General features: G+C 39.8%; 1 protein-coding gene across 2 annotated transcripts in view; it reads left to right on the top strand.

Annotated features, from left to right (window-relative positions):
• tanc2b (tetratricopeptide repeat, ankyrin repeat and coiled-coil containing 2b) overlaps positions 1-15,266 on the top strand; it is a 251,316-nt gene that overhangs the window by 27,272 nt on the left and 208,778 nt on the right. Inside the window, exon 1 of one of the 2 annotated variants that reach the window (XM_038296913.1) lies at positions 3,195-3,436. The exons of the other annotated variant lie outside the window; for it this stretch is intronic. The gene's annotated coding sequence lies outside the window, so the exon portion shown is untranslated. Of the gene's footprint in view, positions 1-3,194; positions 3,437-15,266 lie in introns of those variants that run through there. 2 annotated transcript variants of the gene reach the window in all.

Here is a 15,266-nt window from a genome sequence, read left to right on the forward strand (position 1 = left end):
GGTTTATTTTAGACCATTTGGTTGATCTTAATCCAATGGATTAATCCGGAGGGTTATGTTTGTTTTATTTGTTTTTCCATGGCAGGCTTCAGCTTAAATGTTTCTTGGAATGTTTTGGATTGTTTTAGTTTTATTTCATTTGAAGTTGACCGTTCTGATCAGATGGTTGAAACTGCTGTTAAATATGCCGAAAACCAAAGACAATTTACTGAACTCCACTATTTTTAACCATAAATATCGGGTCAAATATTAAACCATGGTCAAATTAGAAGCTTGTTAATGGCGACAAAAAGCTTAGATAAAATTATCTGAATGTTATTACAATTCATGTTCATACCCTGTGCGGAGGATCCACAATAAATACCAACATGATCATTCAATCCCTCTTCTGTTTTTTATGCAGTTATAACCCAGCTGTGAAAACATCTGTTTATTTAGGCACAAAAAAAATCAAAATGTGGTTGTACGCAATAAATGTCTCTAACATTCTGACAGGAGCTTTTGGAGCTTTTTACACATTAAGAAGTATATATATATATATTTTTAAACCTACTTCAATGTCTGAAAGAGAGCAAAAGAGGATCCAGATCCAAGGATTAAGTTCCGGCTTTAAAGTTTTAGGCCTGCTGGTGGAGGGGTAAAAAAAATGTGCAGCCGCATATAAATTCATATCATGCGAAGAGCAGACAAATGTTAGCAAACAGAAAGCTGCTTGAAGTCGTTGCAAATTTAGCAGCTGGAGTGGAAAATTTCCCTCTGGAATTCATGTAAAACTGGATGCATAAACAAGAATCTGTTTGGCATCATGTTTGCCGGCTGGAGTTTGCGTTTACAATTTGTTTCTCCTGCCCTCCGGTGGCAGGAGGAAGAGGCTGTAGAGTACTGGGGAAAGTATCCCCCCCCTTTCTTACAGATTTCTTTTTTTTCCCTGGCATCCCGAATCATTTTTAAATTAATGCATTAAGGAAAAGAAATCCATTCAAACAATGATTGCTTTATGAGGAAAAGTTAAGTTTCTTACATCTCTGTAAACATGCTTTGTCCTCTTTTCCATAAAATCGTCTAAATTTAGATTTATTGCAGGGAAAACTTTCAGAGGCAGTTTTAGATTATAGCTTAGCATACAGTATCAATCTAATTCAACTCTATGCTTTTAGTAGACCACTCAAAAAAAATTGTCTGCAACAGCAACTTCAATTTGTTTGAGGTCTGGGCTTTGACTAGGCCTCTGCAGTCCTTCATCTTAAGTGGGGAGATGTGTGTGGTTTTAACCACTGTCCTTATGTACAACCAACACACACACATACTCGTTTTGCCATCGTAGTGAGGACCATGTGTTGACTCCCATTGACCTCCATTGATCATTTTCAACCCATTTTATGCCCTAACCCTAAAACTAACCTTAACCCTTACCAATGCATAACTCACCTTACCCTAACCAAGTGACACATTAGCCCTAAACCTAGCCATTAGCAAAATAGCAAGTGAGGACTGGAAAAATGTCCTCACTTTGCAACAACTGGTCCTCAATTTATGGGGAAATCAGAAAAAGGTCCTCACTCTGGGCCTCAGGGCTAGACAGGGACACACACACCATTGCACCACCACTGCCATGCATGACTAGCCTCGTGAGACCATCCTGATCTCGTGAGCTTTCAAGGTTTCACTCGCAGATCAGTCTGGCTACTCTCCGTTGAAGAAAATTTGGAGCCGTTCACCAAACGAACGTCCAATCAGCGTTGGCTTTGAGGCGGGTTGAGGTGTAACGCAACGAGAAGCGCGACAGTTCAGTCTAAAGAACATGGCGGCTTCAGCCGACGAAACTAGCGTTAGCGTGGCTATCGAACAAGTTTTATCAGAATTACAGAGTATTTCTTCACTGAAAGAAGAGCAAAACACTGCTCTGGAGGCTTTTCTCAGAGGAAAAGATGTTTTTGCTCTTCTCCCGACTGGTTTCGGCAAGAGTTTGATCTATCAATCGGCTCCTCTTCGTCGTCGCTCTGTTAGTACGTCATATGCTTCGTTGAACTGATTGGTTTATTTGGCCCGTCTATTACCAACATAGGCCAATCAGCTAACCAGTATTTTCGCCCCTTCCCAAAATTACTTCAACGGAAGGTTTCCAGATGGATATGCGGAGCAAATCCATCTGGCGGAGTCAGGTTAACGCATGACTGTAAGAGGTTTGGACATTCTGTGTTGTATTGTGGATGTTACAGAGGAGAATATTTTCTCCAATTGTCTTTGGTTGGTCTGGGCTGCAGCCAGAAACGTTCCGGGATCGATTCCTGGCCCGGGGTCTTTCTGCATGGAGTTTGCATGTTCTCCATGAGCATGCCTGGGTTCTCTCCGGGTACTCCGGCTTCCTCCCACAGTCTAAAAACATGACTGTGAGGTTAATTAGCTTCTGTAAATTCTCCTTAGGTGTGAGTGTGAGTGGTTGTTTGTCTCTGTGTTGCCCTGCGATGGACTGGAGACCTGTCCAGGGTGGACCCCGCCTCTAACCCGTAGACAGCACCGCTCGCAACGCCGCTTTGAATAAGCGTGATGGAAAATAGATGGATGGGTCATCATCATCTTCATCTCAAAGAACGTTGCAAGTATCCAGTTAGATCCATACATCCTCCACTCTGGGTTCCTTAGCAAGGCGCTAACCCCCACACTGCTCCCCGGGCACCAAAGAATGGCAGCCCTCTGCTCCCCAAGCTGATGGGTTAAATGCAGAGAGTGAATTTCCCCTTTGTTGGACAATAAGGGATTTACATTTATTCACCTTTACATCATCATCATGTTTTCTGCAAATATCAGAATGGCTTTTTCCTTGAACTCATGGTTTACATGTCTGATGATGATCGGGAAAAAAGTAAGTTTTAAATAAATCTGTGAGGTGGTAAATCCTGTCACAGCTCTTTAGTTTCTTTAATTTATCTTCTTAAAACAGCGCGATCGAACATCGTGTTGAAACAGTTCAGATGAGGAGATCTCAGGCTTCCAAATGGTTAAGGAATTCCACTCCGGCTCCAGAGTGAGAGGGAGGATGAGGAGAGCTATTGCTGCCACAGAGTGAGAAGAAGAGGAGGAGGTGGGAAGCGAACAAGAGTGAGAGAGAGTTGCCTGTCTGCTGGGGTTTGTGGGTATGCGAGTGTGTGCGCGCTCGGCTCGGTGAGAGTATGCGTGCCGACACTTGGCGCTCACCCTCCCTCGCTGTTCACATCGTGGAGAGCTCTCAGCCTGTCTGGACCTTTCTTTCCTCTCCCTCTTCTCCTTTCTATTCCATCCCTCTATCTTTTGTCCCCTCCTCTCTCTGCCTCTTCCTCCCCCCTGCGTTGCTTTCTGCTCCTCTCTGTGCTCCCACAGCCTCCTCCTTTTGTTCTGGACCTTCTCCACCGTGCTGCAGGATTTTTATTGACTCCAGACGTGCGTTGGACTGACTAAGGTGAGCCGGATGGATCGGGGCAGCATGGCGAGTGGTTCGCATTGATGTTCTGAATGCGATGAGTGGAAGGAACTGGCTGCGGGGGGGGGAAGAAGGCACCATCCACCCTGTTATTTGTTTCTGCAGATTTTGTTTTGCTTTTAGCCTGAAAGTCTGAGCAGCGTTTGAGGTGAAAAGCGTCTGTGTAGGTGTGTCAGTGTGTACTTTGAAAGGTGAGGGATTGAGCCGTGGGACTGAAGAGCCTCTGTGATGTTTGGTTTGTGACTGGTGTCAGCAGCTAGTGTCAGACCCCCACTTGATGATTTGTTTGTACTGTACCGCTCCAGTGCTGGGAGTCACCTTGACCCGGGCCTTCACAGCAATTTGTGTCTTGGCAGAATCGTGCCACACCTTAAGCATGACAAATGTGTGTGTGTGACAGCGTGTGTTAGGAGATACTAATGGAACACGAGGCGTTATGGTGTCCAATAAGTCCCCAGTTTGTTTTTTAGTTCCTAAAATGTCCCAAAAAATGTCCCATTTGAATTAAATATTGAAGTTTCATTTATCTACATTCATTTGATGACAATGTTCAGGAAGATTTAATAAAAGTCCTTTCAACTATTATGATGAGGTGAAAATTTTGACTTTAGTTTTATAAAATCTTGAACTTTCTTTTAGGAATTAATTGTTTTAGTTTCTTTAGGACTTTTAATGAAACAATGCCACCTTATATTCCGAGATAAACCCCCATATATCTAAGATACACAAATCTAGCTAAGTCATTTTTTCTTAAAATAAATGCATTTGTTCTTGGATTGTGGAGGTAAAAGAGACATTTCGCCAATGGAACAAGACAATTTACACTTCAAATAAGAAAACAAAATCGCATTGTCTTATTTCAAGTGCATATCATCCAATTGTCTTATTTTAAGAGTAAAAATACTCTTTTACCTACTCAAATTAAGGGTAAATACACTTAATTTAAGAAATGTTTACTTATTTCTAGATCATTTTTCCAGTGTATCCTCTTCTATTCTGCAGTTTATTCTTAAATAACAGAAAAACACAATGAAAAGTTGTACTTCTACCATTACATTTAGAACGTAGGTCAGGGTAACAGAGTTTAGATGCATTACAGATAGTAAATAAATCCCATAAATCATTTTTCATCAAAATTGCTAATATTAAACCAATCTCATTTATGTTTAAAGCATAAATTAGTCCATCAGTGCAGCATAGCATGGAGGCCCAACTCCTCGTCTTTCCTTAAATATGCTTGGATGCAACACTGGACCAAAGAACAAGAGACCAGTTCCTTCTCCAAAAGATGCTTGGTTCAGGATTATCTACAAACAAAGAATGCAACACTGACTCCAGCTAAGCCGAAACATCTGAGAGGCTTGTGTTTGACATTTTTCTACCACAGTTTTTCCTTCCACTTAACTTTCCATTTATATGCCATGGATTCAGCTTCCTGTCTCTTTACCAGTGACCCTTTATGGCTTACCTCGATGTGCTGATTATCAATGACTACTGTGCAGTTGTCAAGTCAGCGACATCACCTTTGTAGAGCGTAACATGATCATAACATAATCATTTATCGAAACATTTCCCAAAAAATCTAATTCTGGCTTTTTGTTGGTTAGAAGCAATAATTGTCAAACTTGGTAGAAATAATCACTTAAGTGTAACGGCTCAGGCTAGGTTGGAACAAAGTTTAATCAAAATATTCATAAAAAAGTTTTTTTAAAACCAAAATAATTGATAATGTTGAAGGAAAAAAAAAAGCCACAAAGCAGCTCAAAGTATTTAGCTTTTTTTCAATTTTTAAAAAAGTATCTGGATAATTTTGGCCTGGTTCATATAAACCTCTGTTTTTAATAATCGCACATCTCAATAGATAGCACATATAAAATATAAGTATTTTAAACATAAATTAAAAATAAAAATCGTTAAAAGTTCAAACTGAGCTGCTAGCAGAGCATCATGTCGATATTGTATCAGAATTGGACTTTTAAGCTCCAAGCATGGCCGCAGTAAAAGGGTGCTTCTGCATAATTGATTCTTTTTATGATTATTGTTTCCAGCATTCGTTGGGTTTTGCGGTAAACAGAAGCTGCAGGGAAAAAAGGCATTAAAGGTGGATGATGTGAAGCTCTGTGGACCGCTCATCTAATGCAACATGCAGTGTCAGAAAACCTTCAGCTCTGTAAGGAGAAGTTTAAAAGATGAATATAAGAGCTTCCATGTTCGTTTGAAGATGGACTCGGTGACGGAGAAGCTGCAGGTCAAACTTCTGCAGTTTAAATCTTTAGTAATAGTTTTACTCATTCCAATAAGAACAGAATTCAGAATATTTTCTTTAGTTTGTCAGTTTTTATAACTTAATCGTAATCTATGTTAGAAGCAGATGTGATGTTACACCACTGTCTGACAGATTTAAAAAAAAAAAAAAAGCAAATACAATCATTTCTAAGTTGACATTTTAAACTGGCTTTACCACATGGAGAAATAGGCGCCTTCACTAAAACTACAGCTGTTGTTTTTTCCCCTAAAGATTCAAAACCCTTTGCTGAACTTTTCTAAAATATGGAGGTCCAACTCTGCCATATTTAAAAATAAATACATACAAATAAATGCTCAATAAATAAATAAGCATACTAAATAAGCCCCCAAAAATACAATAAACAAATAAGTGTAGGTAGAAATTAAATTATACAGTGAGACTTAAATGTATATATCTATTTTAATTAACTTATTTATTTATTTGCCTTTGTTATAATTACCTTATGTATTTATTCTCCATTATAATCTGATATTATATTTTGATATATATTTTTGTCTGTATTATTCTTTCTTTGCATTTTTTTTACCCTATTTATATCTTCAACACTATTTATTTCTGCCTGTATGCATTTCTGCCTCATTATGCAAATGAGTAATGGCTGTGTCTTAAGGGCTCAACTTCTGCTCGTTGGTTGGCGGCCCATCTTCTTAACTCCCAGAACTCAGAGTATTAAGTTAAAGGTACTCTTTTCTGTTGCTGTTATTCAATAAAAAATATGTTTTAAGATAATTTGAGGCAAGAACATTATACTTTTAAGCGTCACTATATGGACAATTTACTGAATCTTAAAAAAAAAAAAAGTTTATTATTTCTACCTACGTTTTATTTTTTTGTTGTATTTTTGGGGGCGATAAATTGTATGCTTATTTATTTATCCAGCATTTATTAATTTCTGTATTTATTTTTAAACGTGGCAGAGTTGGTCCTCCATACGTTCAGTGACAGATGTTGAGCCTAAAACTGAGAGCTTCTAACATCTTCCTCATACTTTGTTTAGCCTTTCTATTATCTGCTGAAAGTTTTGCTCTCTCTCTCCCTCTCTCAGCCTAAATGAACAGCTGACAGCGTAGATGTGTCGGAAATACAGACTGCAAACTTTTATCAGTCTTCATTTTCAAACGCATTATTGATGTGAACCAATCTCATATAAGGTTTCTGTCAAGTGGCCCTCATCTGGCTTTTTTGCTTCTTTTGTATCCGTTACCTCTGCAGGGTTCATATATTTACTTAGCATTAATAGTGTGGTTATGATGCCCAGAGCAGTGAGTATGCCCTGATATAACGGCATAAACAAAGCTCGACAATCTAATACTTCTTCCTTAAGTTACTTTATTTAGAGAAATTTGGTTCTGAAATTAAAATCTTATATTTATTTTTATCAACTGATTGTTATGGCATATAGCTTCAAAGAATTAGGATATATTCCAAATGATTGATTAAAAAGGGAAGATTTGTACAGATATAGTTTATCGGCGTGACCTTCTGTCAATGAAGAAGTGAGCAGATCTGATATAAGACGGCCGTCGACTCTCTCCTCAGCAACAATATGCCTCTAAACATCGCTAATGAACATGGCCGTTCACAGAAAGCTATTTACAAATGTATTACAAGAAATGCTGGTGAAGATTCTCAGTCATCTAGCTCAAAGGCATTCCAAAAATGTTAACAAACAATCCATTGGACTTTGTTTCCATTTTTGAAGATGTTTCGCTTCCCATCCAGGAAGCTTTTTCAATTAAAATGTCAGGAATAGCCTTGAGTTTGAAGCTTTATAGAGTAGCCCAACAAAGTCTTGTTTTTGGTTTAGAAAACATGCAAACTGAAACGGACGAACGGGCCCTCCCCTTTGGAAGATCCCTTTAAAGCTGATCCCTTCCCGCTATCATTGCAACACCAGCCTAGCCTGGGTGCCATTCCGAACTTAGTCCCGCCCACAACGTTTGAGGTCGAGAAGTTCGGTCTGGCATTGCTCAACAGTAGCGCGAGTATGCTAGCACAATATCTGGTCGGGCCAATCAAATTGTCAGGGCGGGCTTTATACGATGATGGACAGATGATCAAAAGTAACGTAATCAACCACGTCACCAAAGCGCGCTTGGGTGACAACAACAATGGCGGCCGCTGGAGAGTTGATGTGAGTAGATTCTGCTATTAGGTCTGTTCTAGAAGATATCGACAGCAAATTAATTTTAAAAGAGGAACAGAGAAACGCGATCAAGGCTCATCTTCTTATTCTAGGCGTGCAACTGCACACTTTGATTTTTATTGACAACAACTATGCGTCGCTTAACATACGTCACGCCCTCCGTTGCTCTTATTGGTTGTAGGTCTATCCAATTGAGTGCAGAGGCATTTTTTTTCCTGGTTCGTTCAAAACACGCCCCATAATCACAGCTCTATGGAGCAGCATCAGACTCATATTCTGACTAGAATTGAGTAGGACTACGTCAGGCTAACAACAAACACTTACAGGGGGACAAAAGGCCTTGACTATTCAGCCAGGGCAACAATTCCCTTTAACGACCCCCTTTCACAGACATCGACAGGTATGGGACATTGCAGGCTTACAAAAGAAGACAATTGACCCCCATTCCAAAGGGGTGGACCCGTTCGTCCTTTTCAGTTTGAATGTTTTCTAAACAAAAACAAGGCTTTGTTGGGCTACTGTATAAAGCCTGGAACTCAACGCTATTTCTGACATTTCCTGGATGGGAAGCGAAACGTCTTCAAACTTGGAAACAAAGTCCAGTTGATTGTTTTTTATTTTTATTTTGGTATTATAAGAAGTTAAGTGCAAGGAAAACGATGGTCTTGGCCCTGTTTTCAAATGGCAGCATCTCTTTCATTGTTTTTGGAAATCAAGTCTGGAGGAAGAGTGAAAAGGTGCAGAATTAAAGTTGCGCAAGTTTCAGTAATGAAGGTTTTGACGTTCAGCGTTCATATGGGTAGCCATGAAAACTGTTGATAGTGGTTTAGTTTGTTTTTATCAGAGCCAAAGTCGGCACACCCATCCATGAGGATATTTTAGATCATCTCTACCTTCCTCCCTCTGACAAAGCTTTGTAGAGATGCTGATTCTATTTTCCAGCAGCACCTGGCTGCTGTCAAAACTGGTGAAGGTTGGGTGGAGGTTTGAAGAGGACCCAAATGCAGAGACTGAAGCTGAAGTGTTATTTTTTTTTGAAGATTTGATAACAAAAAGTGTAAAAGAAGCAAAAAAATCACCAACATTAATACACAAAAAATACAGAAAACCAGGAATACTCACAACAAGGGGGTAAAGACATGACAGTGACGGAGCAGGAGGTGCATATAGGAGAGAGAAACAAAGACCAGGCTAATCGGCAGATTGGGAGCAGGTGTGAACAGAGGAGTCTAGAAGGGAGCTACTGACACAGGAGGGCAACAAATGGCAAACAAGAAATACCTAAGAACTGAAATACAATCAAAATAACTAGAAAACAAAATGGAAATAAAACCAATGAAAACTAAGATAAAACTTAAACAGAACCAAAACCATGACAGTGCTTTTCTATCCAATCAACTGGTCTGATCTAAACCCTACAGAAGAACACTGGTGGGAAACCACCCGCTAAAATACAGGGGATGCTGTATTTTAGCTGCATGTTCATCACCTCCAGGCCACACTGCATTGATGAAGTAATTAATGCAAAAGGAGCCTCAACCTTTGAACACATGGGCTCTATCCACTAACCTGACTCCGCCATTCTGATTTGCTCCGCATATCCATCTGGTAACCGTCCGTTTAAGTAATTTTGGGAAGGGGCGAAAATACTGGTTAGGCGATTGGCCTATGTTGGAGATAGACGGGCCAAATAAACCAATCAGATCAACGAAGCATACGATGTACTAACAGAGCGACGACGAAGAGGAGCCAATTGATAGATCAAACTCTTGCTGAAACCAGTCGGGAGAAGAGCAAAAACATCTTTTCCTCTGAGAAAAGCCTCCAGAGCAGTGTTTTGCTCTTCTTTCAGTGAAGAAATACTCTGTAATTCCGATAAAACTTGCTCGATAGCCACGCTAACGCTAGTTTCATCGGCTGAAGCAGCCATGTTCTTTAGACTGAACTGTCGCGCTTCTCGTTGCGTCACACCTCAACCTGCCTCAAAGCCAACGCTGATTGGACGTTCGTTTGGTGAACGGCTCCAAATTTTCTTCAACGGAGAGTCTCCAGACTGATTAGCGAGTGAAACCTTGAAAGCTCGCGAGATCAGGATGGTCTCACGAGGCTACTTATCCACATCCACACTTTTTAAAGTTCACTTTCTCTTAAAATGATCAGATATTCGGAGAAAATGAATCTATTTCCCCTCAGCTGTGAACAATAATCATCAGAACAAACCTAAACAGTTGACATATTTCTCTCTTTTCAAAGTGAATCTCTATGAGTTACAGGTTTAAATTTGAATTACTGTTATAAATCAACTGTTGAGCTGAACTTGTTTACTTTAGCTGCTCCTCAGAAACCAGGCCTGCTCTTAGGTCCTCTCCCCTCTCTGTCACACGTCTTCCTGTTTTCTCCCTCTGTCATCACTTGACTTGTAGTCCAACTCTCTCCTTCCTCACACCCTCCCTCCCACCCACTCAGATATTTCTGGAGAACAAAGGGAGAGGGGAGTGGGGGCGATAAAACACTAGAGCAGGGAAGACTTAATGTACCAGCCCTGCGTAGGCTAATGAGTCCTCACAACTTTGTTTCTTCTTTCCTCCCCGAGTCTTAGCGTCGCCAGTTTATCCGTTTCGGCTCATAACCACATGTCTACCTCTTGCCCTCAGGTTGCTCCCACCTTAAAGTCATTTTCTCCTCCGTCATTGTCTTCTCCATTCAACATGGCCCCTTCTCTCCCTCCTCCTCCTCTCTCGTCTCTTTATGTCAATCTGTGCGCTCTAACATTTTCATCACAGCTTCTTTTTCACATCCGTCCTGCTGCTTCTCTGTTCCTTTCATTCCTTCTGGAGTGGTTATCTCGTTCCTCCCCCTCATCTTCTTTTTGTCAAGTCCCACTCGTTCCGCTCATTCATCATCCATTTATGCTCATAATTACAGGTGCTAAAACACTTTTAAATCAAAGTTCTAATCATCTTTTCTCTCCCTGGATGACCTCAATGTCACTTATGTAAATCTTTTGCAAATAAAACACTTAAAGTTATTTATTTGGTCATATGTATGTATATATTACCATGTTTCAGTCTGTGTCAGACACCTGACCCCCCTCCACGCTGTAGCATCCAGTTACTGTGCGTTTCCCGGGAAACTGACTTAAGTGTGGTTATTGATTGGGCTCATTATGGCTTAGCGTCGTTAGCTGTAAAATAACAGGAAGTGACATTGCTGATGGAGCTTTCTGACGTTACTGGGCTTGGATTCACAAGCAGGCTCAAGAAGTTGGTATTGCATGAAAATAACATGTAGTTTTTTGTTTTCTCCAATATATTTTATTGAATTTTCTCTTTTTTGGTACAACAAAACTTACAGAAAACAAACTTAACCTTGTAACATTTACTTGTAAACACTTACATTCACCATTTAAACCTGCATTTGTCTAGTTCAAAAAACATACAAAGCCCTTTAGATTAAGGCAGAGATTTAAATAAAAAGGGGCAATATATGAATAAAAACTGTAGTCAAAGACAACTATTCAAAACTCCCTTCAATAAGCTCCACTTTCAGTCCCTACAAACCTCATATATGGCTCTTATAGATTCTCAAAGTCCCGTTGTTTTCCAGTCCGAGTAAGCTTGCAACTTTTTTCCTCCAGAGTCCCATGGAGGGGGCTTCCATGCTCCTCCAGCATCGTGCAATTGATCTTTCGGCTTGAAGAAGTCCGTAGTCTATCAATGTAGTTGTCTTCCTCAATTGTTTAAATTCTATATATTCCTAGAACACAGATTTTAACCTCTAATGGGATTTTTACCTGAAGCAATTTAGATAGATGCCTAATAACATCCTCCAAAACCTTCTGGACTTTAGGACTTTCCCACAAACAATGGAGAACAGTTCCTTTTTCAGATAAACATTTATCACTAAACATATGTAACATGTAGTTTTATTTTATTTTGTTTTACATCTATCTCAGGGTTCCCGTGGGTCCTTAAAAAGTCTTAAAAGGCATTGAATTCTTTAAAATAAAATTAAGGCTTTAATTGGTATTAAAATGTCTTAAATTCGTCTTTCGTAGGTCTTATTTTTTAAACATCATAAATAGGATAATTTTTAGTACGATTTATTTTTGTAATCTAAATAAAACATTAAAATTGAAAACATTTTTTTTTTATAAAAAAATTAAATAAAATAACGGCTCGCCATTGTTTGTTCCGTCCCGATAGTGGAACCAATAAAGGCGTTGTTGCGACCGGGACATTTGTGAGATGCGCCATTAACTTTTTGTCTGGAAAATATGAGCAAGTGTAAATGTAACCAAAGAGTTTTCTCCATGGCTAAAACCAGGGAACATATATGAGGTACAGTGTATTTTGTGCAAGAAGTCATTCAAGCTCAGAACGATGGGAATTAAGGCAGTGGAGTCGCACATGCGAAGCACGAAACACAAAGCGTCAAAATCGAGTTACCGAAAAACAGCCGGTATTTCTCAGTTTAGTTCCACCCTTGTCTCTGCAACGCCTCCACTTATCACCAAATCAAACATACTAATAAAACCATACAAAGAAAAATAGCTGCAAAAAAGACTTAGCACTGGTTATGTTGGGGCTTTAAAAATGATTTGTTTTGTTCCCTGCTAAAACAAAGTTTGTGAATTCAGTTAAATAATTGTTAAAATATATCTTTCATTTGTGTGTTTTTAGCTTTCTTCCTGTATGGGAAGCTTTTCAAAATTTGAAACATTAGTGCAGTGGTTTATGTTAAATTAAACCTTTGGGTTAAGTTGTCGCAAGCGGGTTTTTCTTGTGTTTCTTGTGAATTTGGTCTTAAATTTATATTTCAAGTGTCATTAAAAAGTCTTAAATTTAACTTGCCTTATGCTGTAGGAACCCTGTATATGTCCTGTTGGGTAAATTGTCTTCCTGTCTGAAAACAAGCAGAAACTCTTCCTCTGTAATGCAAAATGCATGCAGTGAGACCCACGCTGCTATACAAGCAAACAGGGCTGTTGGTTCCCTTCACAGAAGCTGTAATTGCCTGGGCCACAACTGTGAGGCATGGAATGTAAAACCCACGCCAGCATTGTGTCCATATGTACCTCGGCTGCTGGCTCTGTCTCACACTGTCTGTTGAATCTCATCCGTCTGCTACCTCCTCCTCTACGTCACATTTACACTACCCTTGAAAAAACCGATCCATACCGAGACCGGTCCGAGCTCGGATCAGTTAACCGGGCTGAGCTCGGTTCTGACCACCGTTTACACATCACTCTATCTCGACTAATCGCCTCCTGGTGACGATCTGCGGTATTACTGCCAGTATTGAAGGAGGAAAGCAAGCAGTTGGTGGCGGTAATGCACCAAAAGTTGTTTGCCAACCGCCATAAAACACAAGAAGAAGAAGGCGAAGAAGGAGGGAATCAAGCAAATCAAAATGGCGGCGCCCGTCACATTCAGAAAGTTATGCTTGATTATTATTGCTGTACTTCGTTGTTTGTGGGGGGGTTAGGGTTAAAATGTTGCATGGAGAAGATTTCAATGTTGTTTATAGTTGTTCTTTTGTCGGTTGGCAAGCAACTTCCGGAGGGGCATTACCACCATCTGCTGGAATGGAGTGTGAATAGCGATGTGCAGCCAGACGGAGATGACGCGTTCTGCTCATGCGCTCTTGTTATCAGAGAACCGAGCCAGGGAAAAACCGAGCAGAGCCCACCTCTGGAACTGGTCTGCAGTTAGCTTGGTTAGGTTCAGTTTGCTTTCCATTTACAAACGATAAGTTATCTCAGTTACTGAGCTCGTACCGGTCTCGGCACGGTTTTTCAAGGGTAGTGTAAATGGGGTAATGAAGGCCCAGTCCCATTTCTCTCACTTGCACTCGTTTTTGCGCCATCATGTGTAAGGGTAGTGTGTCCCAATAGTTTTAGAGCTAGGGGGAAGTGCCCTCCAACCCTTAAAATGATCCCTTCAGACTGAGTGAGGTCAGGAGCTGACTTGGGAACAAAGTGGCATCAAAGTTTTAGTACCTGTGGCTCTTAGTCGTGCTAAATGTATCCTGAGATATTAGTCATTCTTCTGTTTTAAATGGAAAATAAATGATCACAGACAAAAATTTAGATTTTTTTTTTCTAATGTTATTTCTTGCATTTCGATGCAGAGTAGAAAAAAAAGATTTAAGACGACATAAAAATAGTCTGCAGAAACCGCAACAATGGAGTCGATTCATGTTTTTTTTTCTTCTCCATATCCGGGAAGCTTTGCCCCCAAATGTTTTCCCTTTTAAGTTTTGGATTTTGTCTTAATGTGTGTTGTAAATGTTTACGACATCGCCACCTAAAGATGTGGCTGGAATATTTTGTTGGAATTTCAGCTTCTTGTCTTTTCCCACAGATAAAAAAAAAAAAAAAAATCTCTACTTAATTAAAGCAAAGTTGGAACAGCAGAATTCATTCGTACAGCTCGTTTTAATTTAGATCTTTCAGTCCTTTGACTAAAATGTAATTATGTTTCAGCCCCGGCTCAGTCATCTCTGTCAGAGATGTTCACAAGGCTTTAATCCAGTTAATAGACAAGCTGCTGCGTCATAAACATTTGCAAATGCTGCAGGGGTGGCTGCTCTAGACCTTCATTACAGGAAAAAAAAGCTGCATGGTAGAGCTAAACATCTCAGAATGAAAAAATCCTAGTAGAAATATTCATGAGTAAATGATTATCAAAGATATTATAGTAAATCCTAATCTATCCCAGATTATTACAGAGAAAGGAAATGCAGATTCAAAGCAGACTTCATGTCTTCTGACAGTCTTCATTCATTCATAAGGATCCGGACTGACCTACAAACCATTAATTCAACTTTGTTTTCCAAGCAGGGCTTGATGTTAACCATCGCCCGATCGCCCGGGGCAAGTAGTTTTTATTGTCGGAAGAGTACAAATTTCATTGCATTTGCCCGTCGGGCAAGTGCAAAAAAATATATTTATCACTCAAAATAACTTTAAAATCACAGACATTCGCTGAAAACGACCCACAGCATCGCCGGCGCCATTTTTGTTGTTTTGTACACATTCTCGTGTGATTTCAAAAAGCCGCGTGATTTTCCGCCAGATGGCGTGATTTTTGTCCGGGGATTTTTATCCGGCGCGAATCAGACACATTTTTTTCGACTTGGCAGGCTAAAAAAAAACAACAACAAGGCTATTTTACCCTCTACCCATTTCACCCACCACCCAGATAACCCTAGATTACCGTAAAAATTATCTGTCAAATCAGTGCAGTGTAACCGTTATTTAGATAATTTGTCTGGCTTGTTTCCATTTTTTATTTTTATTTTATTTACTTTTTTTTCCTCTCTCTTCCTGTCTTTCTCTCCTCTCTTTCCCT

Source organism: Cyprinodon tularosa, unplaced genomic scaffold (genome assembly GCF_016077235.1).
Source record: "Cyprinodon tularosa strain WSP-4 unplaced genomic scaffold, ASM1607723v1 ctg38, whole genome shotgun sequence".
In the NCBI taxonomy this organism is placed as follows: Eukaryota; Metazoa; Chordata; class Actinopteri; order Cyprinodontiformes; family Cyprinodontidae; genus Cyprinodon; species Cyprinodon tularosa.